Below are 14580 nucleotides of genomic sequence, written 5' to 3' on the forward strand. Positions count from 1 at the left end.
AGCTCGACACAACAACATTTAGCTACTTCACAGCAGGGGATCTCATTAGTTGGCGAACAGGGAAATACAAGTCCACAAATAAGTCTTGGTCAGAAAGAGAAGGGGTAGGTGACACAAAGGAAGCTCGCAACATGAGTAATGCGCGGGGATATTTTTGGCAGGACGGAGATTCCCGTGCCGTCATGGAAAACTACAGCGGTTGCGAGGACATTCGCTAGCCTAGGTTCGGGCAGGTGGAGATTTAAATCACGTGACCGCTTGCCGGCCAATCGCTAAAATTTGATGGAAGACTCAGGGATACCATCTTAAGGAATGATGGATGAGATATTCTCGTAACTACAAAAATAATCAGTAATAAATTATTGTGAGTACACGGATCGATGTAATGAATTTAGTAGATGTCACGCATGGAAAAATAATCAATAATTGTTGGCAAATTAAATAAATTGAAGGCTGGATTTCTTGGAAACCAGACAGCTTGAATGTCATTGGCTGGACGAAGACCACGTTGTAATGGACGCTTCCAAAGGCGCGAAATGTGAGGAGCTAAATCCACCCGTATCTCCTAAATCTGTGATCACCAGGAGTTCATATTTAATCCAGCAAATATGCTAGCAGAGTGGATTAATTTGATGTAAATTTTAACGTCCAATTCGGAGTGCAAGTACCGATATTAAAAATCCACCCCCTCCCTAAGGGGTATGACGTCAACGAATCCGCGAGGGAAAGCTTCATCCATATATACGGGACAAGGGATACTCGCCAACACACTTGAAATGAATCTCTGGAGTTGAACCGTCGGTCGCAGCTAACTTCGAATTCTACGGGCGTACAGTAACTCAACATTTAATGGCGCGAGCATCCGCCAGTGTTTAGAAAATGTGATCGCGCTCAAGCAACATGAACTGGAAATAGTTAACGTAGGACAGTGTTTATCAGTTATAAACATCAGTGAAGTAAATTAATTGCACTGTAAGAGAGTAATATAAATTGCACCGCAATAAGTACGTAAATAACAGACTGTCTGACGAACAGTACTTTAAGGGAATAATAGCCTGTACTTTGCAATATCGAACCGCTATCATGAACACTTCAAGTGTGCCGTATGAAACGGGCGTATCGCGTCGGACGACATAAATCGCGACGGGCGTAAAATTTGACACCTCGTCGTACGTGTCCAGGTCCATTGTGCGGTAATTGGACGAAGATTAAAATAGTGTAAATATTAAATTTTTGGGTCTAGGATATTAATTTGTTGTATAAAAGTTAAAGTGTTCAGTGTTAACGTTGTAAATGGTGAAGTTTTGTGATAATTAAGGTATTAGTGTAAAATGGTAATGTGCCAGGAAATCTTTTGTGGAACTACGCCATCAAGAATGGAGGAGTAAAATGCAGAGAGGGGCCGAAAGGAGCCTCTCATCTGCAAAGCTGTAATGGAATACCGAGAAACTAAGATGAGTACTAAACTGTAAATAATATTTGGGAAATGTTATCGTGATGGGAAAAAATGGGAATAATTTGATTAGACTTGGTTACCTTCTGTAACAAGATGAGTCGCTTAACGACCCCATCTTAAATTTGTAGCACGGACAGTAGTAAATATAACAATGTAAATAATCGGGTCTTTTTATGTATTCAGTTTGTTGGAGATGTAAATTTTGTAGATATAGGGTAGTACGTTAAGTCATGCATGCATTCATATTTTCTTTGTATTCAAGAATAATTTTCTTTACATTTGATTTCGGTTATGATAGTTAAATAGACCCGATATGTGTTTTTCTGTTTGTCACTTTAACGAGCGATGTAATGACATTGAAGGAAAGTCCAGCTTCGTCATACCAGTTGTGTTTTGTTGTTGATTAGTATGTTCACAGTTTCAAAGTGAAGTAGTTAAATTTGTGAGAAGCGATTATAATAATAATTTCCAAGTAAATCATATCTAGATTGATTAGTGCCAGAATAAATCGAAATTGTAAAAGGGATGCGTTAAACATAGTAAACATGGACTACCGTGTAACAGGCGGAAATTAAATTTTTAAAAAATTAATAATAATAATAAATAAAAATAAAACTACTTTTTTAAGAAGAATTTTTTTAATTGGATATAATAATATTCATGTGATATCGGAATATTTAGTGAGCCGTGCGTAATAATAAATTTAAGTGATCAGGTGTTGAGTTTGTCGGAAATCATTCAATGACGGGATGTCGTTTTTAATTCGGAATTAAAGTGTGTGGTAATTTAACTTGATAAATTAATAATATTGAAATGTAGATCGGTGCTAAGAATCCGTACATGTTAATGAACGTGTAGTTTAAATTACGGTCCAATATATTTTTACGAATAAATGTCGTGTCTTAAATTTGCAATTCAGTAGCCGGAACACGTAGGACTAATATTACGAAACTATGATTGTCAAATTTTGGTAAATATAATTTCAAGATGTTACGATTATTTGTGGAGAACGAACTAAGGCGTAGATCAAAATGAGATAGAAAAATGTTAAAGAATCTGCAGTCAGATAATAAAAGGTCGTACGATGTCAGAAGTAAATAAATAAGTCAGTTGATAATTCTGTGAGAAATAAATGAATCAAGGAATATTGAGATAGAAAGGAAAATAAATTCCGTACGAGAGACACTTAGGATATTGAAATGAGTGTAAAATGTACGGGCAGTGTCACAGAGAAATACTGAGTTACGTAGCGGGTAGAATTCGGACCCGTGACAGCATGTACGAAATAAATAGACTGCACCGCTATTCGTCGAGATACTACGGATCTAAGGATAATGAAAGTTCAGAGTCCATATAAATGAACGTATATTGTAATCATTGTAATGACGAGCGATGACAATCATGATGTCGTGATAATAATAATAATAATATTGCAGATAAATGATTGGACCGCCTTAATTAAATGAGCGTTGATAAAGATGTTAAACGGGAATATAAATGATAATATGCAACTGATAATAATAATAACAATGTAAGGACGATGTTAAATCATCGCGGTCAGCTTAATAATAATTGTCATAATAATAACAGTAATGATGCCGTTGGTTGATCAGTGAAATAATTATAATTGCGACCGATATCTTAATATATTTTGACGGAAGTGACCGGTTCATTAATAATAATAACCTCTTGAGTGACGTGAATAATAATAATAATAATAATAATAATAATAATAATAATAATAATAATAATAATAATAATAATAATAATTTCAAGGATGATAATTTCGTGGATAAATGAATATTCTGACGATAGTTAATTAATTAATTAATTGGTGACAACATCCCTCTATTCGTGTGTTGAATAATAAGGATGATAAATATTATAGTCATGGGTTACCTCGTTATCGTACGGTCTCCGCACGGTATTTCCCACCGCTTCTCGTTATCTCATCTGTGGCAGTAGTCTACTGAGGCTACTTTGTAACATCTCAGATCATGTGTAAATAAAATATAAATGCTAATTCAGTGGTATGGCATCAGCTGGACATCGTAAGATAGGAACTGTCCGTGTAATCCATTTTTCGTAATTCACGAGAAACATTACCCAGTCCGAGTACCGGTCTCGGAAAAATGTATATAGCCGGAGTACATCATCTTAGTTAAATCGAGAAGCCGACCGTAACATGCGTTATGCTCGGGCTCCCGATAAAAGGAAGCTATATCCTTGAACAACGGTTCGATTCAAATGGAATCGATCCATAAGTTATACTCCAATTGTATTTTCTTCCAGAAGCAACCCAGCAACATATTGATACCACTTGCGGTATAGCAAGTGATTTATTTATGTAACATGTGTGGGAATTTAAATATCGTTGTCAAATGTATCAAAGTTTCGTACGCCGGGTGGCGTAATAAACTGCTCCTTCTGGCAAATTATTTCAAAGGAAACCATTCTCATAATCTTTTTATTGTAGTTAGATGATGCCCTTTTTAAAAGTTAACAGTCACTTCCTAGTCCTATCATGGAGTCCTTAAATTCAAGTTTACAATCGAGCCTTCCCCATTTTAATTTTAAATTGCTCCGTTCATTCCCGTGTTCATTTATGCCGCTATATTTATATTTGATGACTTAAATAATGAACCGACACCCCTGAGATAAATGCTAGTCTGGGACTCGGGAGGTGGACGGGTGCAGTACCATATGGCTGAAAAATCAGACATGAGGGAGTTTTTAATAAGTAACTATGATCGGTGGAAAACGGTAAATAAAAATGTAAACAGACTCTGGGATGGGTTTAAAGAAATTGTTAAGGAATGTGAAAATAGGTTTGTACCTTTAAAGGTGGTAAGGAATGGTAATTTCTTGATGGATAAAGTACTTTTGTATCCATCTCTTGGCACAGGCCAGAGTAAAGTGTAGCTTCCACCGAAGTCCCAATCTCATCCATGGCTGTGACAATATGGAAGCTGCTGGGGCATGGGTGGTGCTGAGTAATGACGTTCAGAGCATGACTAGTGCATATGAGTGTTATGAAAGGTGTTGCTCATAGGGTCAGTCGTGCTGCAATAGCACTTTCTGACCCAGTGAGGAAAGCAATGGCAAACTACGTCACTCCTCGTCTTGCCTAGTACGCCTCATTTTGGTGCTGCCATTGGTTTTTGCGGTTTCCTTATAACCGCATAACCTTTGGTGGTGCTATTTGAGGATCCAACCAGCCTCTGGGCTGATGATCTAACAGACAGACAGAAAAGGAATGGTAAATATCCACTATATTATAACAGGGAAGTAAAGAGACTAAGAAGGAGGTGCATGTTGGAAAGAAATAGAGTTAGAAATGGCTGTGGAAGTACGGAGAAATTGAAGGAACTTACTAGGAAATTGAATCTAGCAAAGAAGTCAGCTAAGGATAACATGATGGCAAGCATAATTGGTGGCCATACTAATTTTAGTGAAAAATGGAAGAGTATGTATAGGTACTGTACCAGGAAGAAAATGTTTATCTTAGAGGCGCTTGACACTAAATTGATGAGCATGGAGTATATCTTAGGGTGTGGCTTAAAACATTGAAGTTGGTACAGAGAGGGGTATAGTTCATCGAACTTAGAGATTTTTTTGATAATCTGAGTTTATTGATCATTGAAAACAAGTTAATATCACCTTCATACAGTAGAATTGAAATGTTGTGGCCGGTTGGTAACTCCGGGTCCTGGGATGGTGCTGGATACGGCCTGGGTAGGAACCACGCCCGCCTGGATGTGAAGTTCTGGAATTTCTCAAAGTTCCAGATGCACACGTTCCGGGGTTCGATTTTTAAGATGTGATTCACATGCAAGTTCCATTTACTTGTGGCACTGTTAAATAGATATGACCTTTCAATGATTGCATCTACTCGTACAATGAAATGTGACAAGTGTTACTAAATCCTTGATTCAGATACTTCATTGAATCAAAAATGTTCCTAAATCGTCACTTAAAAAACAGGATGATTGTATTAAATATTTGACCTTGTATTGGTCGAACTGATGTGAAAAATGTTAAGTTCATGACATGATCTTACTAACACAGGCACGGTAAACTAGAATGTTCTATAGGGTTACCAGTTATAGTCACCGCAGTTCTCAATGCACAGTTTATGAAGGTTCGGAACACATTTGCACATTTGCAATAAGCTTAGTAAATGAAATAGCACTCGGAAAATGTCTTATTCGGTCGATAAGCAAAGTAAATAATCATTAAAGAAAAATGGTACTTGGGAAAAGTCTAACTCCATAAATTATGAGTTCACTTATAACGCTGGAAAGTTCTATGTTCCCTCGGAACATGGCATGTGTACTCTGAGTTGTCACAGTACATTATGTTGACACGAGCCTAAGCACAAGTCCTGATGCAGTACTCGGAAAGTATTTCATGTTTTCACAATCAAACGCAATGTTTAAAAATACCCTAAGTTCCACAGTTTGTCACAAGACATAAGTTCAATGTGGTACTTGGAAGAAAAATCATACCATTCACACAAAAGTTTACGTTGACACAGCTTTGTTGTAGAACACAAGTCCAACTTACACACTCAGAGAATTTCTATGTTCCTGAAATTGATCCACGAAAGTACAAGTTCGAAATATAAGTTCAAACGTGGTACTTGCAGAAGTCATGACACTCACGAGAATTCTAAGTTCCTTCAATAGTCACCGGAGCACAACGTCCCAACGTGGCACTTCAAGAAAATAACAAAGTTCCAATGCGGCACTTGAAGAAAATAACAAAGTCCCAACACTCGGATTTCAAAGACTTATCCAACTATAAGTTCAGTCTGCACTCACAGCGCTCCTCCCGTCACCCGTGCTGCAGAGACGGTGGAGTGACATATACTGAATTTGTAGTCCGGGTCATCCTCCTTTTATACCGGATTGTGGGGAAGTATCTAGAACATGGGTATTATCTACCCTTATAACTCTTAAAGTACACAGTGGATTTTCCTGAAATTTTGACAGGCTGCGTCCATTATAATGGTCTTTACGATGGCAGTGTCAAAATTTTGACAGGCTGCGTCCATTATAATGGTCTTTACGATGGCAGTGTCAAAATAGCAATATTTTAACGCAAAAATAGACTTTTGCAGATGGGCTGGGAGGGTCATGTAGAGCTCACTTGAGGCGGCTACGTCACTCGCTGCGTACGTCATTGAGTTCGGTGGGCTGCATATATTACGCCTCGTGCGAAGTTCAATAAACATACTTCGAACTTCGCTTCCATAGCGGCGTTCCCAGTACAGTACTTTAAGGCAGAAACAGGTTCCAAAAAGGACATTCCAGGAATCATTAATGAACAAGGGGAGTGTGTATGCGAGGATCTTCAAAAGGCAGAAGTATTCAGTCAGCAGTATGTAAAGATTGTTGGTTACAAGGATAATGTCCAGATAGAGGAAGTGACTAATACTAAAGAAGTATTAAAAGTTACCTATCACAACAACAATGACATTTACAGTAAGATACAAAAGTTGAAAACTAGAAAGGCAGCTGGAATTGATAAAATTTCTGGGGATATACTAAAGGCAATGGGTTGGGATATACTGTAGTACCATATCTGAAGTAATTATTTGATTATTGTTTGGATGAAGGAGCTATACCAAATGAATGGAGAGTTGCTATAGTAGCCCCTGTATATAAAGGAAAGTGTGATAGACATAAAGCTGAAAATTACAGGCCAGTCAGTTTGACTTGTATTGTATGTAAGCTTTGGGAAAGCATTCTTTCTGATTATATGTTTGCAAAATTAATAACTGGTTTGACAGAAGGCAGATTGGGTTTAGGAAAGATTAGTCCACTGAAGCTCAACTTGTAGGAATCCAGCAAGATATAGCAGATATCCTGGATTCAGGAGGTGAATTGGACTGTATCATGATTGACCTGTCTAAGGCATTTGATAGGGCAGATCATGGGAGACTACTGGCTAAAATGAGCGCAATTGGACTTGAAAAAAGAGTGACTGAATGAGTGGCTCTGTTTCTAGAAAATAGAACTCAGAGAAGTAGAGTACGTGAAGCTTTATCTGTCCCTGTAAAAATGAAGAGGGGAATTCGTCAAGGCAGTATTATTGGACCTTTATGTTTTCTTATATATATCAATGATATGTGTAAAGAAGTGGAATCAGAGATAAGGCTTTTCGCAGGTGATGTTATTCTGTACAGAGTAATAAATAACTTACAACATTGTGAGCAACTGCAGACCTCGATAATGTTGTGAGATGGACAGTAGGCAATGGTATGATGATAAACGGGGATAAAAGTCAGGTTGTGAGTTTCACAAATAGGAAAAGTCCTCTCAGTTTTAATTACTGCGTTGATGGGGTGAAAGTTCCCTTTGCGGATCATTGTAAATACCTAGGTATTAATATAAGGAAAGATCTTCATTGGGGTGATCACATAAATATGATTGTAAATAAAGGGTAGGCCTACAGATCTCTGCACATGGTTATAGGAGTATTTAGGGGTTGTAGTCAGGATGTAAAGGAGAGAGCATATTTGTCTTGGGTGAGACCCCAACTAGAATATTGTTCCAGTGTATGAGATCCTTACCAGGATTACTTGATTCAGGAACTGGAAAAAATCCAAAGAAAAGCAGCTCGATTTGTTCTGGGCGATTTCCGACAAAAGAGTAGCGTTACAAAAATATTGCAATATTTGGGCTGGGAAGACTTGGGAAAAAGGAGACGACCTGCTCGACTGTATGTTCCTAGCTGTCAGTGGAGAGATGGCGTGGGAGGACATCAGTGGACGAATAAATTTGGATGGTGTCTTTAAAAGTAGGAAAGATCACAATATGAAGATAAAGTTGGAATTCGAGAGGACAAATTGGGGCAAATATTCGTTTATAGGAAGGGGAGTTAGGGATTGGAATAACTTACCAAGGGAGATGTTCAATAAATTTCCAATTTCTTTGCAATCATTCAAGAAAAGGCTAGGAAAACAACAGTAGGGAATCTGCCACCTGAGCAACTGCCCTAAATGCAGATCAGTAGTGATTGATTGATTGATTGATTGATTGATTGATTGAATTTAATCACTACAAAATATAATTGTATTGAATAGGTGGACACAGTAATTTTATTCAAGAAAGAATTTACTTCTAGATTTTAGGTGTGAATTTATAGTTCCTTCATGTTCTGTAGTAATGTAAACAAGACAGTAAGTATGTGCATTATATTATCCTGTAGCCATAGCATGGAACTCATAGAAGCTTACACATTGGGTTGGCCCAGGAAACAAGCCGGGTAGGCTGGAACATCAAAATAATGAAAAATAACATTCTTGTTTTGTATTTAATGAAGGTTTAATATTCTGTAGCAAAAATTCTATCCAGTAGTTGAATTGCTCTATTACAGGCATTTTCAACTTGGTACTCCTTAAATGACATTTGGATCTCTCGTCGCCATCATCATCTTGAACATTTTCCAGCCTTTACCTGCGTCTGTTGTTGATTCTGGAGCAAATGTTGAAATTCTTGTCTTGCTCATGAGAATGAACACTCCAGAGACTCTTTCTTCAATTCAAACTTTGTTGAAAGTATGAGAATATTAGTGTTGCTATCCATCCAATATAATGTTTTAGCATTTAGTGACTTTAAAGTTCTTAATTTGGTTATGCTATCAGTAGTTTAATCTTACCTATTGTTCTATGTTTGGAAATATTTGAAATTTGAAAAAATTTGGCTGCTTGTTAAGAACTTGAACTGATAGATCTCCAGTACTCCTTAGCGCTGGAATATTTGTTCAAAAAGAAACAATTTGTTGTCTTTTGGGGAGCAGATGATAACATAATGTACCAGTACTAAATACTGTGGAGTGCTTCAAATGTTCAGCTATGTTCAGGACAATTAACTTGTGTACTAGGAAGTTAGTTTTCTCATTTTTAAAATACTGGGAAACTACTGGCAAAAATGAGTGCAATTGGACTAGACAAAAGAGTGACTGAATGGGTTGCTATATTTCTAGAAAAGAGATCTCAGAGAATTAGAGTAGGTGAAGCTTTATTTGACCCTGTAATAATTAAGCGGGGAATTCGTCAAGGCAGTATTATCGGACCTTTATATTTTCTTATATATATAAATGATATGAGTAAAGGAGTGGAATCAGAGGTAAGGCTTTTTGTGGATGATGTTATTCTCTATACAGTAATAAATAAGTTACAAGATTGTGAGCAACTGCAACGTGACTTGGAAAATGTTGTGAGATGGACAGCAGGCAATGGTATGTTGATAAACGGGGTTAAAAGTCAGGTTGTGAGTTTCACAAATAGGGAAAGTCCTCTCAGTTTTAATTACTGCATTGATGGGGGTGAAAGTTCCTTTTGGGGATCATTGTAAGTATCTACGTGTTAATATAAGGTAAGATCTTCATTGGGGTGATCACATAAATGGGATTTTAAATAAAGGGTACAGATCTCTGCACATGGTTATGAGGGTGTTTAGGGGTTGTAGTAAGGATGTAAAGGAGAGGGCGTATAAGTCTCTGGTAAGACCCCAACTAGAGTATGGTTCCAGTGTATGGGACCCTCACCAGGATTACCTGATTCAAGAACTGGGAAAAATCCAAAGAAAAGCAGCTCGATTTGTTCTGGGTGATTTCCGACAAAAGAGTAGCATTACAAAAATGTTGCAAAGTTTAGGTTGGGAAGACTTGGGAGAAAGAAGGAGAGCTGCTCGACTAAGTGGTTTGTTCCGAGCTGTCAGCTGATAGATGGCGTGGAATGACATTAGTAGACGAATAAGTTTGAGTGGCGTTTATAAAAGTAGGAAAGATCACAATATGAAGATAAAGTTGGAATTCAAGAGGACAAATTGGGGCAAATATTCATTTATAGGAAGGGGAGTTAGGGATTGGAATAACTTACCAAGGGAAATGTTCTTTAAATTTCCAATTTCTTTGAAATCATTTAGGAAAAGGCTGGGAAAACAACAGATAGGGAATCTGCCATCTGGGCGACTGCCCTAAATGCAGATCAGTATTGATTGTTTGATACTAAATACTGTAGAGTGCTTCACATGTTCAGCTATGTTCATGACAATTAACCTGTGTGCAAGGAAGTTAGTTTTTTATTTTTAAAATACCTCAACAATAAAGTCCTGCTTTGGAGAAAAGTTCCAAATTTCCAATTCCTAGGTGTTGACAGAAATATTCAGTGTGACTTAAATAGAATCTGATGATATTCTTTTAAGAACGAGACATGTCATTCTTGTTTAAGTGTATTTTTAATTGTGTTTATATGTTATAGTGTAATATTTATGTTGAACTTGTATGTTTGACAGACAGAAAAGCTTTTAAGTTACATATAAAAGATCTAGCTTTGTTGAAATAAGGAGGTATACAATGTGGTAAGACAGGAGGTGAATGGAGGATAGGAACATAAACAAAACAATATTGTTACAAATTTTGTCATTTTATTAAAAATATATTTGGTACTAACAGGATATATACATTGCATTTACATTGTAAATATTTTCATATTTTAAAAATTTTCATACAAAAATAAAACAAACTGAACTACAAGCTTGATAAATTAGAAATATTAGAAAGAAAGATTATAAGGAAAATATTAGGTCCTCTAAGAATTGCAGAGTTTTGGAAATTAAGAAGTAACAATGAAATTTACCAGAACATAGAAAACATATCAGAAACAACAAGAAAAAGGAGATTGCTATTTCTTGGACACATTTATAGAATGGATGACAATAGACTAACTAAACGAATCTTCAAGTACCTTTGGGAAAAGAAATCAACTACCACCTGTATTCAAGAAGTCAAGAAAGACCTGGAAAGGAACAACATTCAAGAAGAAGAATTATTAGAAAGAAAGATTTTTAGGAAGAAAGTCTTACAAATGGAAGGATTCCAATGGAGGAAAGAAAAGAAAACAGGCACAAAGTGGACTGAAGACAAGCGCAGTGAAACAATGAAAGAATACTGGAAGAAAAGGAAAGAACAACTAAGGAGGAAGAATTGAAATTGTAACGTGGTCCTTAGAAGGCTGGAATGCAAGAAGAAGAAGAAAACAAATTTATTAAAGCAGTGCTTGTAGAAATGATACTGTATTGTACAGAGTATTAAATAAGTTACAGGATAGTGAACAAACTGCAAAAAGATATTTGCAATGTTTTCAGATGGACAACAGACAACAGTGCAAATTCAGGTTGTAAGTTTCACCAAGAGGATAAGTCCTTTCAGTTTTAATTACTGTGCTGATAAAGTGAAAGTACCTCATGGGGACAACCATCAGTACCAATGTGTTATACAAGGAAAGATTTTAATTTGGGTAATCACATTAACAAGACTGTAAGTAAAGATTACAGATCTCTTCACATGGTTATGAAAGTATTTAGGGATTGCAGCGAGGATGTAAAGGAGAGGGCATATAAGTCACTGGTAAGATTGCAATTAGAGTATGGAACCCTCATCAGGATTACTTGACCCAATAACGAGAAAGGATCCAAAGGAAAGCAACACAATTCAGTCTGGATGATTTCTAACAAGTAATGTTATGAAAATGTTGAAAACTTTGATTTGGGAAGACTTGAGAGTAAGGAGATGAGCTGCTTGTCCAATCCAATCCGATCCGATCCGATCCGATCCGATCCGATCCGATCCAATCCAGTCCAACCTAATCCAACCCAACCCAACCCAACCCAACCCAACCCATCACCACTGATCTGCATTTAGGGCAGTTGCCCAGGTGGCAGATTCCCTATCTGGTTTTTACCTAGTCTCTTCAATTGCAAAGAATTCGGAAATCAATTGAACAACTCCCCTGGTAAATTATTCCAATTCCCAACTCCTTTTCCTATAAGCAAATATTTCCTATAAACGAATAACGAATATATGCTCTGAGCTGTCTGTGGAGAGATGACATGGAATGAAATGAGTAGATGAATATACTTGTTTGGATATTTTTAAAAATAGAAAATATCATAATGAATGAAAACCTATAACCTGTTTTCCAGTCATTGACCGGGTCAGGGATGGAATGAATTAAGCCCGCATCTTGCGGCGAGGATAAGAATTGTGCCGGCTGCCGAGGTCTGTCACACTCCTTTGGAGCAATGATTAATGACTGACAGATGAAATGAAATGATAGTGGAGAGTGTTGCTGGAATAAAAGATGACAGGGAAAACCGGAGTACCCAGAGAAAAACCTGTCCCGTCTCCTCTTTGTCCAGCACAAATCTCACATGGAATGACCAGGATTTGAACCACGGAACCCAGTGGTAAGAGGCCGACGAGCTGCTGCCTGAGCTATGAAGGCTTAAGAGAGATCATAGTATGAAGATAAAGTTGCAATTCAGGAGGAGAACCAGGGTAATATTTATTTATAAGAAGAGGAATTAGGGACTGAAATAATTTACAGAGAAAAAAATGTTTGATAAATTTCCAATTCCTTTGAAATCACTTAAGACTAGATAAACAATTGATGGGGAACTGTACCTTGGGCAGCATGCAAATCAGTACTGACTGGAGAAAGAAAATTGAATATCGATACTAGAAACTAGGGAAACTCTAGTCAGATTTTATCATTTCAGGTCATATTTCAAAAATAGGTTCATAGTTTATATGTCAATCTTTATATATATAGGTATATACACACACATGCATCAACCTGCTGTCACATCGAATTCTGGACAGATGATGTGTCCCTGGAGTATTGCGTGTGCTTGTGTAAATGTTAACGGAGGGTATTTTGAAGTTTCATCTGGTATGCTGGTACATTCTGTTTCCGTGTGTTTCCCATGATTAATGTACTATGTAGAGTTGTAGAAAATGAGTTCTAGCATTTCCGAACCCATGTCTATATAACATACTTCCTCCTTCTATGTGTATGGAATGTCTCCTGGAAGTCTGGCCGTACCTTATTGTTGTGTTGTGTATATTTAATCATATCATCTTCATCATCTTCATTTCCCGTTTTCCAGCTTCCCGGGTTGGGTTAAGAATCAAGGACCTCCATCGCTACCTGTCTCTCCACCAATCTTCTCCTTTTTTAAGTACATCTTCTGGTTTTCCTCCCCTCTTCTCTATGCATTCCCACACCGAATCTGTCCACCTCTTTCAGGGTCTTTCTCATGGTCTTTTTCTTGTTAACTTCTCTGAAAAATTTTTAGGCACTCTCCCTTCTCCCATTCTCATCATATGCCCATACCACTTTAGTTTTGTTGTTTCTATCCTGTCTTGAAGTTTCAAGATTCCTGTCCTTTTCCTTATCTCTTCATTTCTAATCCTATCCTTTCTGGTCTTGTCCTCAATACCTCTTAGGAATTTCACCTCCGCTGCCTGTATTCTACTCTCCTCTAGTTTTGTTGTAGTCCACGATCCAGCTGCATAGGTTAGTATGGGTTCATAATAGGTTGAAGATAATACTTTCTGACATTTCTTTGGGATATCTTGGTTCCACAAAATACCACTTACACTCTGGTAGAAGCTGTTTGCTTGTTGTATTCCTTTTCCAATTTCCTTGGTAATCTTTCCATCTTCTGTGATCACACTTCCCAAGTACTTGAAACTTTTAACCACTTCTGGAATTTTACCATTCAGTTTTATCTTTCCTCTTCCTTCCTTCCTTCCTTCCTTCCTTCCTTCCTTCCTTCCTTCCCCTTGTCATCCCTATTGTTTTACTTTTCTTTGTGCTTACTTCCATCCCAAATTTTTCTATCTCTTGATTCCATACATCTACCTGTTTTTGCACTTCCGTTTCATCATCACCCCATATCACTATATCATCTGCAAACAACATGGCTTTTGTTGCCTGTCTTCCCAATCTCTGTTTAATGTTCTTATGAATTTCATCCATGACTATGATGAATAGTATGGGGGGATAGTACACTTCCCTGCCGGAGACCAGTTTCAACTTTAAACCATTTTGTTTTTCCTATACTAGTCTTTACACTACTGACACAATTTTTGTACATAGCTTTTATCATTTGCACTTCCACTCTGTTTAATTTGTTTTTTCCTTAATGTTTATTTAATATTTAATCATACATTTTGTTTATTATGTTTAAATTTTATAAACATTTCTAAATTAATAGAAATGATTCAAACAACTTTAATAATTGTAATTTTATATGGCTACTGCTACC

This window comes from Anabrus simplex, chromosome 1, assembly GCF_040414725.1.
Source record: "Anabrus simplex isolate iqAnaSimp1 chromosome 1, ASM4041472v1, whole genome shotgun sequence".
Taxonomy (NCBI): Eukaryota; Metazoa; Arthropoda; class Insecta; order Orthoptera; family Tettigoniidae; genus Anabrus; species Anabrus simplex.